Below are 12,175 nucleotides of genomic sequence, written 5' to 3'. Positions count from 1 at the left end.
TACAAAGAAGTTACTGGTTTGAATTGCTCCAAATGTGTCGACTTTTTATACTTTTGTGAGATTGAAGTGAATAAAACCATACTGTTTCTGTTCCAGTAAAACTGCTCTACTATTCCAGGCAATAGGCTAGACTAGGTTAGATGTTTACATAATGTTTTGTCAGTGTCTTTATGGGTGAAAAGGATCAGGCGGTAGTGAGTGCTCTCTGAGTGATGAGATAGAGAGTAGAGGGCGTTGGTTGTGACCTGGACCTGAAATATTTATTGCTGAGACTGGATGGCTGCCTGGCTGGCTGGCTGGCTGGCTGGCTGCTGTTTACTGACTGGAGGGTTTGAGGGGATGGAGGGCCTTTGGTTAGTGGTGGCAGAAATCAGTGGTTAAGACATTCATTATTTACTGTGCACTCTGCAGCTGGAGGCTGGATCTAACCCCCAGATCAACTGGCCTCTTTTCTCTGCTAGAGTGGAGAAGACTGCTCCTGTTTTGTCTACCTGTCAGCTAACCCCTAGGCACTCCTCTAGTTCACCCACACATACGCACAAGCACAGGTGCACGCATAAGCTATGTACACACATGCATACACACACACACACACACACACACACACACACACACACACACACACACACACACACACACACACACACACACACACACACACACACACACACACACACACACACACACACACACACACACACACACACACACACACACACAGTACCTTGTATGATCTGTCTCTCTTTCTCCTCACACACACTCAGCAGGAGTCTTGACCTGGAGACCTGTTGGAAGGCTGTCTGCTGTGGCTCAGAGTGAACGCGTAAAAAGGCCTTATGGACTCCACAGAGAGGGCAGCTTGTGTAGGCTATGTGTAAAAGGAGAGAGTGTGCTTGGAGAGAGTTTGGTTCCAAGCTCTACATACTTGTATTCATCTAGAATGTTCTGTAGGTTCTGCATGTAGAGGCTGTAGAATTGACCGTTGTTGAATTAAGTACAGGACACATCTGGTGTCTCCCAGCCAGGGGGAAGATATATTGGCAGGCCATGACACACTAACCACAGAGCCAGCCAACAGTGGCACACACACCACACACGTACAGTGACAGGAGGCAGATTTCGGTAACAGTCACAAAACTCAAGGTGACATGGCTGGCTGTCTGACTCCTGCCTTTAGTGTGGCTGCTCACTTTACCTCCACTTTTCATTAAGCTGGTTAGGTCGAACATAGGCCTACCTAGAGGATGAAGGTGGTGAGGTGATGAAATTATACTCAAAGACTGAGATGCAAAGAGCATGATTCAAATTTGAGAATGATTTGGATGATGGTGGAGGATTGTGACTGTCTACACCCTGATACTACTAGTCATCTAAGAAAATATGTTGGGTAATGTAATAAGTGAGTAACTAGTGCTCCTGTTCCCCTCTGAGTTTCCTGTTCAGCGGTATGAGCTGCTGTGAGCTGGGCCTTGTGATGAGAAGTTACAGTATCTGGAGATCACTGTTTAAATCTCAACCTGCAGCTCTTCTCTTTAATGATAGGGGCTGAGATGGCCTCTTTATTGGTTTGTTTTGTTATTTTGTTTAGTTTTGGGTGGTTACAGGTCAATTGTTCTTTGACGAGCACCAATCATTCTCACTTTTGATAATTCTAATGTTATCATTTCTAATAGTAATTGTATCCACTGGCGAATTGAGAGAGAGAGAGAGAGAGAGTGAGGTGACATATCTTTTTGCGGCTGTGCTGGCTGCCAGCAGTAATCGTATCATATTGATTGAGAAATTCCAGGAGCTACCGTTGTTAATCGATGCAATGCATTGAATATTTACATTCATGCACTTCAAAATGAATTTCGTAAAACATTTCCCCAGAAGCGTTTAACTGCAGGGCACTCCCTCATCATATGAAGGAATGTGTCTACCTGATTTTTGGGACACAGTGTACAGTTGGGAGTAGGGGCCAATTTCATCGTGAAACATTTCCTTGGTGTAAAATAGTTGGTGAACAACCTTCAAATGTATAAGTTGATGGTGCAAAGTATGGGATGCCACGGTCATTGTTTTTCCATATTCTGTTCAGGTTAAAGGGTTACCTTTACCTTAGACCATAATTTTGTATGATTAGCTCAGAATATGAGCTTTCCAGAAGTTGTTTAAATATTATAGAGATCAGCCCTTTCGCGAGCCCAGATAATGTATTTATAAATCCCATCAATGGATGGTTCAGTAATTGGGTTTCCCAAGGGAATCCATTGGCCAGTTTATCTGATCTAAAAAGAAAAACACGCCCTGTTAAGAACTCTTTTTATTTATTTAAATATTTTTTATATATATTGACTTTCAATACAGAAAAAAGGATTTGTCTGGTAATGTGTATGTCTTTCTAATCTTGGAATCTTTTCAAACCATTACTGTCCATGATATCGGCAAGGGTAAGGATTCCACATTTAGACCATTGGGGGGATGAAAAAGGCCACCCTCCAGATCACAAGGGATTATTGTGAAATATTGGAGTATGGGCATGCCATTCTGATTCCCAGTTTCATTGTTTTTCAATTTTGCACAAAATGGATATTGTGTGAGCTGTAATAGGACAAAATGTAGTTTACATTGTTTAAAATGGATATATCAGCAAAGACCACCTCATCCAGGCCAATAGGAGACACCCTATTTATCTCTATTCTCAGACAGGGGGTGGAAGAATCATGTCGAAATCAATTTAGGATGGGATGAAATGCTCGTGCCTGGAAATACAATTTAAAGTTTGGGACGGATAGTCCTCGTACATGCAAGTTTGTTCATTCTATCTTGGATTGCTTACCTTGCCATGTACATTTTGAAACCGCGCTATGAATTTTATCCCAATAGCCAGAAGGGGGAGACAAGGGAACCATTGAACAACAGAAATTCAGCTGTGGTTATATATTTATTTTGACAATAGATATTCTGTCGGTTGAAGCAACTGTGATATTAGTCCATCTACTGAGGTCAGATAGAGTTTATTTGATAATTTCAGAAGAAGCTGAATTTGTCTATGATCTTCAAAGCTTCTGGGAGCGATTGAGAAACTGTCAAGATAAAGTAAGATATCGTCGGCTTATAATGAAATGACGTGGATCTGTGGAATTGAGAGATATTGGTGTAATTTCTTTCGATTGTCGAATTGCCTTGGTCAGGGGCTTCATAGACCATAGAAATAGGAGAGGTGAAATGGGATCACCTTGCCTGCTACTTCTAGTTATTCGGAACAGAACAGAGCAGGTACTGACTGGTATTACTATGGCTGAGGAATTGCCTTAAAGTGTTTTTATTAAGCCAAGTCCCATATGTTCCAAAACTGACCAAAGACTAGAATGATCATATCTATCAAAAGATTGTTCTGCATCGAGAGATAGAACTGTCTAAGGTGCTTTGGTTTCTGATGAAGCATGTAAGATATGTAATAGACGACGGAGGTTATCTGAGGGTATTCCTTTTTTAAGGAGCCCTCTTTTGTCCAGATTTACCAATTTGGGTAAGTAAGTTTCGTGACAGGGGATGACAGAATTTTAGAAATTAGATTAATATCTGTGTTTATCAAAGACAGAGGGTGATAAATATAAAAAGCTAAATTAGTTCTGGATTTAAATCACTTCCATATTAAGGTTTGTGAATGGCTGTGTTAATCATTTCAAGTAACAGTGGGCATGATTGGTTACAAAATGTTAAATACTGTAGACCTCAGGAGGATGGCCTCTTTGATTAAGGTTTTGAAGTGCCACTTTTCTGATGAACAGATGTCCAAAAATAATTCCGGCTGTTATGGAGACAAAGAGTACTAGATGGGTGTACCTGAAATTCTGTCCGGTGGGTGTGTGTGTGTTTGCAATCTTCTGTGTATGCTGTGTGTCTTGAGGCTTGTGCAATGTCATTTCAATCTGCTATCTATGTGAACGGTGCTGCAGTGTAGGTATCCTGCATTGAAATATAATTACACCCATCCAGTCAGCCCCAGAGTGGAGACTTCAGAGTCCTGTATCTTTCACTGGACATATCAATCACTAGTGTTGTCAGTGACATTCATGCCTTTGATTTCAACGAGATCGCTGCTTTTGTGATGTCCTCTGATCAGTTTTGGCTTGGCGTCATGGTTTTGAATTATTTATGAAATTAACTTTGATAGTTTCACTCATATTTTCAAGTGCAGACATCTTGAGATAGGAAACTCTTCTGAGTATGAGATGCTTTTGTTGAGGCCACGAGGCACAAGCATCCTTATCATCATCCCAATTATCATCACGGTCATCATCATCCTCTGCATCACTGCCACCCCCATTTTCAACATTATGTTCCTCTCCAGCTACCCATCTTCATCATTACTATTTCATACCTCTCTCTCTGAATATTGACTATGGTCCCCATTAAGACAGTAGCACCAAACAAACCAGGGTTGTGGTCAATTCCACAAATTCTATTTATTTCAAATCTCTCTCCCTGTCAATCAATTCAAATTCCAGGTCAGTCTTTGAATTCAGAGATAACTCAATTCCTCTGAATTCCATTGTAATACGAATTCCAAGAATAAAATTCCCTTAGGCTTTCAGGCTGATCATGCAACTGTTCAGACAGCCTCGGTAACTATGCTGGAATTATTATTTAAAAGTATCACACAAAAAATACCATCAAGGTTTGATACTATGTGCATTAATTCCATGAACTGTACAAATATTGAATTCCAATTCAATTCCAAAGATGAAATGTTTTTACAAATACAATTCCATAACTTGAAGATTAAAAAAAAAATCAACATAAATTCAACATAAATTCTCCACTTCATGTGTAAATTCAAGAATTGAATTGGAATTTCTAATTAAATTGGAATTGACCCCAAACCTGAAACAAACACACCCTCCCTTCCCTCCTCCCTCTTGGACAACAGGGAGGGACAACAATCGATGTCAGCTCTCAGATAACAGTGGTGCTAAGTGGCCCATCGATGCTATGATTAAATGAGTACAGGATGCAGTGGTGCAATTGGAACCAATATTAAAGGCGCCATAGTAAGCAACAGGGAGAAGAGAAGAAAGGTGATCAGATTAGGACTGAGTGATGTTACTGACAGAGGCAATGAGTTCCCCGTGTTTTCTCATCTTTGAGCATTTAAATAGTCGTTTGGGGTGCTGCTCAGTCCAAATGATTGCATTGCTTAAACCTATATTTAAACTTTTGCTGCTTGAAGATACTGTAACATACCAAGTGAAGGTTTGTCTATTTTCATTACAACTCCATGTTATGATGGCTGCAGATAAAGAGGTAAATGATGAATGGGTTCTCGTAATGATTCAGTGGTTCATCATTTAGACCGCTGTAGGCCTATGCACATCTGCAAATCTATTTGGAAGCATTCCTGAGGGGCCCACAGCAAATACTCAGCAACTGATACGAGTAGCAAGATTACAACTGCTTCTGACACTATTTTTTTTCCAATTGCTGTGTGCTTCGTCTCATCATTGATTTTAGCCTGGTCTCACAGACTAGGCATTTCATAGTACATTTAAATCCGGGACACTCAAATTAGTATGATATTTTACATTTGGTATGGTTACATAAGACACCCTTCCCCGAACCTTACCCCTTTAACCTAACTCCTAAACTTAACCCTAACCGTAACCCTAATCTCTAACCCTAACCCTTAACATTAGCCAACTAGCTAACATTAGCCACCTAACCACTTAAAATATAATACATTTTGCAAATTCGTAACATATTGTACATTTTGCTAATTCGTTACATATGATACGAATTGTAATATTATACAAAATGGGTGATGGACAACCACAAATGAATAGATATCAAATTAAACGTAACATATCATACTAAATTGCGTGTCTCAGATTTCCATAAACAATAATATGAAAAGCTCTGTGGCCAGGTTGTTCATTTCCATTTCTCCCAACCCCCCCCCGTCTTTTCTCTCTCTTTCTCCCAGTGTTGAGAGGTCCCTGCCCAAGACTGTCATCTTCTTCCCTGTTCCCTCCTTTCCACTCCCTGCCTGGTCCAGCCATTGTGGTGCCTAATAAGGTTTATGGAATTACAGATCTCTGAAATTGGATTTTTCACTCCACTAAAGCATGGGGATTAGCGGTTTGGTACTTGGTGCATTAGGGCCTCTGACCTGTAACTGAACTGCTTTGGTTAAGGGGCCCCAAGGTGTACAGATCAAAGGACGGACAAATGTGGGCTCTCTCATCCCGTCCCACTGTCTGTATAATCTTCTCTTTCTGATTTAAGCCTCACAATTCGTTGGTCTACTTGGTTAACATGTAGGCTAGTTAGATACACTGATATTCTGCCTCATACATTTCAATGACATAGATTAGTTTGAAAACTGAGCTTCAGGTGTTTTGTTTAATCTTCCAAATAATTAGGTCAAGAGATTAGGAATTCCCCCCTCTGGTTGTGTTTCATGAAGTGTGAGATCCAGTAGTTAACCTTGTGATCATCAAGCCCCCTAAAGCCGCGTTATGCATCATCACAGACACAATAGTTGTTTAACTATAACTCAGCAATATCTGGGAATGGATGGAGCGATAGAGGGTGGAATAGTGAGGGAAGGATTGGCATGGAGACAGTACTAAATGAGTTGTCCAGACACAGCTTTGCTCATTGAACTCTTAATTGGGGGAGAGAAATGGTTGTGGAATCAATAGGGGGAGAGAAAGGGTTGTGGAATCAATAGGGGGAGAGAAAGGGTTGTGGAATCAATAGGGGGAGAGAAAGGGTTGTGGAATCAATAGGGGGAGAGAAAGGGTTGTGGAATCAATAGGGGGAGAGAAAGGGTTGTGGAATCAATAGGGGGAGAGAAAGGGTTGTGGAATCAATAGGGGGAGAGGAAAAACATTCTCCTCCACTGAAATCAATCAGGGGTGTGGTTGAGAATGATAACATACCCAATCACAGAAACACGGCCTGATGCTTCCTCTAAGTCAGACCTGATGACAATAAAACTGCTGAAAGACCGCTGTGTCAGGCAGTTATTCTCCGAATTCCCCCCACCTCTGATTACATGTAGGGGATTGTGCACTGAAACGTTTTTAATTCCTATGTAGTTTTAGTCCTGAAAATATGAGAATGTTTCTAACAATGAGATCTCACGTTGCAGTGCAGTGAGGGACAATAATTGATGGAGAATAATATTTTTACTTGTACCAAAAATAGACTTTTCTTCTCGTTCCCCTTCCTCTGTGTAGTAACCATTTTTTTGCCCTGTCACTTTGTGATGTATCATCCTTTTATCTGAATCAAGGACGAGGCCAGGTGTCGCATTTTCTCTCTGCTGCGGTTGTCCCATCGCCTTGTCACCCTCCGTCCACTAAAACCTTTGCCTCTCTCTCCTGTTATTTTTTTAAAACCGTCAATCTTTTTATTTGAGTGAGACAAGAGGAAATGAATAGTTTTTGAGCGACTTTTGAACGTGTGTTTCACTGGATGTCTGTGGGTGTCTTTATAGGCCAAATAAAACATTTTGGGTATATGGGTTTGTCTCCTCAACCTGACATGAGTAATATGTTTGTTTTGTGAACACCCGGTCCCTTTCCCCTGTATCTATCAGGAATGTGTTAACCTGCCTCATATCGCTGCCTTTGAGAACACAGCATAGGGTGGGATATAGAATCTTGAGATGGACAGACAGACAGACAGACAGACAGACAGACAGACAGACAGACAGACAGGTGCCCTGCCTCTCCTCCCTTTGATGCCCATGAGTGGCTGGCATGCCCTGGCATTGAGCTCCATGGGTGCTTAGGTGTTATTCTTAGAATATCAAACACCCCCTGACACACATGCAGGCACGCGCACACACACTCCCAAAATGCTACCCTTGCTTAGTGTCTGTGGTGTAAAGAATGATTTAACAGAGAACAAAGAATAACATGTTTGTTGAGTCATATCATTACTGAGGTCAGAGTCCGGTATGATGGGAATAGAATGTTTGGCGCAGTGTTCAGTCTTGTCTTTTATGGAGATAAGAGCTTGGTTTGGCAACATTGCTGAGTGGTTTACACACTGGACGTTGACACCCAGCCAATCACAACAAAGAGCAGATAGCTTCAACACTGTCAACACGTCTTGCCTTCACAGCCAGGCACAGAACAAAGCCTTCAGCAGGCAATAGAAATGAAACAAATATAGATAGTTTAAGACATACAGGAAATCTTAGAGATCGAGACAGTTTTAGAAGTAGAGACAGTTTTAAAAGAGCTTGCTGATTGAAAGAGTGTGGTGAGTTCAGAGATATTTCTGTTTCTCAGACATTTTGACAGGTGCATAATGTCAGAGCTGGTCTATTGAAAATATTTTTGGGGTATTTGATGACATTGATAGTGAAATAGAATCTAGACATAAAGCAGACGTTTGATCCACCTCTCTGTCATCTGGGAGGGAGGAGCGGTGGTTGTGAGTGTCATCTGCTGGGAAGGAATCATAATGGTGGAAGGCATCTGTTAATGAGGAACAACAATAGAGTATGGCATCTGTTGGGGATAAGCAGTAATGGAGTAACGCATGAACACCAAAAAGAGCTAGAATGGAATATGGACAGAGGCTGTTTTATGTGGTCTACACGCATCCCAGATCAGGAATAGGCTGCATGAAAAGAGTATGATGCATTCACTCACTTTGACATCCAAACAGGGAGACAAAGACAGTTGTTTTAACTACCCACATGAGAAAACTGTAGTATACTGTAGAGTAGTATAGTTCACACTGTAGTATCCTCGATCATGTGTAGTACTTACTATTGAATGTTGTAGAATACGATAGTAAATACTACAATGCCATCTGCAAAAAACACTGTAGCAAATAATACAGTAATGTCGGCAAAAACACTACAGCTGCAAAAACTCTAATTTGCATACACCCTGCCTAATCCCCTCCCCCAAATCACAATTTCTGCCATCCATCATTGAGAAACCTACATGCCAATTATAGACCATATATTGTGTTCACAACATATTATAGAAAATAGCATTTCTTCAAGGAAAAAGCCTCAATTTTTTGTCAAAGATAATAAAACAAAAACACGACAGTGAATACTACAGTATACAACAATCCACAAAAAAACTAAAGTAAATACTACAGTATACTACAATCCGCCAAACATTACTGCAGTAAAAAAAACGGTGTTATTTTGGACGCAGTATTTGCAGCATACTGCAGTTATACTGCACTCTAACTGCAATCTTTTTTCGTAAGGGTTACTATAGTATGTACTACAGTTTTCTTTTACTACAGTAGTTATAGTTAACTGTAAATACTACAGTGTACTACCGTGAATACTACAGTCAAATCTGCAAAAAAACTACAGTGAATACTACAGTATTTATACCATAGTATACAATAGTATTATTTTCATGTGGGTAACAATAATACTTTGATGGGTTTATTTTCAGCTCTCCATTGATGTTGTGTCTGACTCCTGATCTTTTTCATCACTCTTGAGTTTCTGTGTTTACTTCCAGACCGTGGTCTCTGAACACTGCGAGAGAACATTTGAGAAGCATTGTTTGGAAAGGAAGGTAAGACTTGTTTACATCTTGTTATTGACTTCCATGAGTTTGTTCATGTCTCTGTGCGTATGCATGCGGTACATCTTTGATGTGAACATCATAAGCCTGTCAGTGGGTGGAGTGGAATCTTCATTGAATCTGATGTTGTACTGGACTGTTGCATAGCTGGTTACACATCTCATGGAGCAGAAATAGCATCAACTCATTAGTATGGCATCACCATGGCTGCTGTAAAGAGACAACTGCACAGCAGGCTACTGTCAACACCACAGCGTGTACCATAGGGAATAGTCTATCAGCACCAGACAGAACTCACACATTCAAACCACTTTATTCAGAGCGACATATTTCACCTCAAATACTCTACTTCTTTGGTGTTAAACCAAAGCCCAATTGTGTGGACTGAATAGTGTAGGTTTGGGGTTGATTGTGTGGTCTCAGTAAGCGGTGATCGTTGGTTTTAACCACAGCACAACCCCTCTGGTGGACTCATCGGTCCATCTGCCACTCACCCTGAATAAGAACGGATCAGGGGCATCAGAGTGGGACAGCCCCCCGGGATTGATGTCCAAACTAAGAGTTATAAATCAATGACTGAAACAGCAGAACCCTCTGTGGTTTGGGATTCCCTCGGCGCATGGATTTATACCACAAGCTGAGCTGTTATATTCTCATGTTGCAACCAATACTGATCACATACCTGATACATTCACAGCTACATAACACTGTGCTGTTTAAATTGACTGTAGACCTATTGGAAAACCTGTCTCTTTTATACAGATAACACTGAGGTAACAGATTAATCTATTCTAGTCCATATGAACAGTTGGGCAGCTGTATGAGCAGCAGCGAACAAATGTAGCCATATGTGCACAGATGCCTACCTCTCACAGCCTCGTAATCATTTGTAAAAACTACAGCTGACATGAATCGGTCTGTCACCTATATTCCCCTACTACTGCCTTCATTCAGTAGTTCACTGCAGTGTCACTGAAATGCAGCTCAGGTACATTTCTGTTAGCTAAAGAGTGGCCTGAGAGAAGAGGCTTAACTTTCACTTTCTGCATGTCTGTAAAGCCGGAGAGGAATGACAGGGGAATGATGTCCCTTTGGTGAGTTATTCTGTTTGAAGCCTGATCTCCACATCAAACCCAGGGTGCGCAAGCGGGCACTGTTCACCTCTCCCTTTCTTCCCTTCCTCTCTGCCAGAGGAGTCCTGTGGCAAGGCCGGATAACACTGAGAAAGAAGTCTTAAAGAAACTTTTCAAAGGAAGAGATCAGCCTCATCCACATCAAAACTTTAAAGTGATTTGAGTTTTTATCACTGTCCCTTCACCAAGCCTGGTAGTTTTCTGACTCCAGAAATGTGCCATCTTTACATTTCTTGCAGGCGGTTGCGTAAGGTGCTTTTGATAGCTCATCACAAAGGGCCTCTTCTCTCTCTGCTCCCTGAATCTGACCGTTGTGGTGCTATTCTTTCCTCATAGCACACTCATATCAGATCCCCTCTCATGTCGGAAGTAGCACTCGGTCTGTTTTCTGACCGTATTTAACCAGATCACCACCACTCATCACACTGGTCTGATTCCTCTCTCCATGCCCCTGCTCTCCTCCTGCACACTGACTAAAAGTCAAATATAAAAGTGGTCTGTTGTAGTACGGTCTAATTGATTCTTTCCACTGGATGCACCCAGAATGGGGTGACAGCAGGCCATACCAGGCTTTGTCAACATTGGGCCCGGTGCCCGCCTCTCAGGAAGGCATCTCAGTCAATCCCCTGTGTGTGCCAATGGACAGGCCACACACAGAGGCACCCCTCAGTGTGCCAGCCTGCCAGCCTGGTGTTATGGGACAGACAGATAGACACAGAAGCAGCTCCTTCTCTTTGTGTCCCTAGCTCTGAGCTCCCATCAGCTGAATGGGAGGCATGAACCAGGAAGGTCTGTGGGAGGGAGGCTGTCAGGTGGTTGTTTTAAATGTGTTTGGGGGAGGCACTAGGCAGTTTCTCACCTTGTTACTAAGTCTCTGCAATGCCCACTTGCATTACCACTCATCTTACATACACGTTTCGTGAGGGACGGTGCTGAAATGTCTTACATCTGGATTCTCACAAAAGGCTTTTCTCCAATCCCCAAGTCTCCTGCTGCTAACATCATCGCTTTAATGTTTACACGCAGTAATGATTAACAACCATTGGGGGCTTATATGAAGCATGAAGTGGTAGCAAATAAACCTTTGCTGCTGCGCTTTCTGGAAGCTTCAGTTTAGGGAGCCTTCCATTTGACTTTAAGGATTATACAGTTCATTTTATTGCTTTTATATAGCAGTCATTAATATTTGAATCCTGCTTTAGTTAAACATAAATCTCTCCCTATAGAAAGGCAGTATATCTCTGTGTATGTTCCTATACACTAAGGATTTATGGCACCTGTCAAACTCATTCCCCGGAGGGTCAAGTGTCCACGGGTTTTCACTCCTCCCTTGTACTTGATTGATGAATTAAGGTGACTAATTAGTAAAGAACTCCCCTCACCTGGTTGTCTAGGTCTTAATTGAAAGGGAAACCTAAAAAACGGCAGACACTAGGCCCTCCATGGAATGAGTTTGACACCCCTGATTTATGGGCT

At 41.6% G+C, this 12,175-nt stretch overlaps 1 protein-coding gene across 3 annotated transcripts in view; it reads left to right on the top strand.

The window, feature by feature from the left end:
* The window catches only part of LOC118400119 (extracellular sulfatase Sulf-2-like), a 75,907-nt gene that overhangs the window by 17,469 nt on the left and 46,263 nt on the right, over positions 1–12,175 (top strand). For 2 of the 3 annotated variants that reach the window (XM_052473332.1, XM_052473331.1), the window contains one exon: positions 9,501–9,557. The exons of the other annotated variant lie outside the window; for it this stretch is intronic. The gene's annotated coding sequence lies outside the window, so the exon portion shown is untranslated. The remainder of the gene's footprint in view (positions 1–9,500; positions 9,558–12,175) is intronic. 3 annotated transcript variants of the gene reach the window in all.

The sequence above is a fragment of the Oncorhynchus keta genome, chromosome 21 (assembly GCF_023373465.1).
Source record: "Oncorhynchus keta strain PuntledgeMale-10-30-2019 chromosome 21, Oket_V2, whole genome shotgun sequence".
NCBI classification, from domain to species: domain Eukaryota; kingdom Metazoa; phylum Chordata; class Actinopteri; order Salmoniformes; family Salmonidae; genus Oncorhynchus; species Oncorhynchus keta.
Note: the sequence above shows the minus strand (reverse complement) of the source record. Positions and strands in the feature narration are given on the sequence as shown.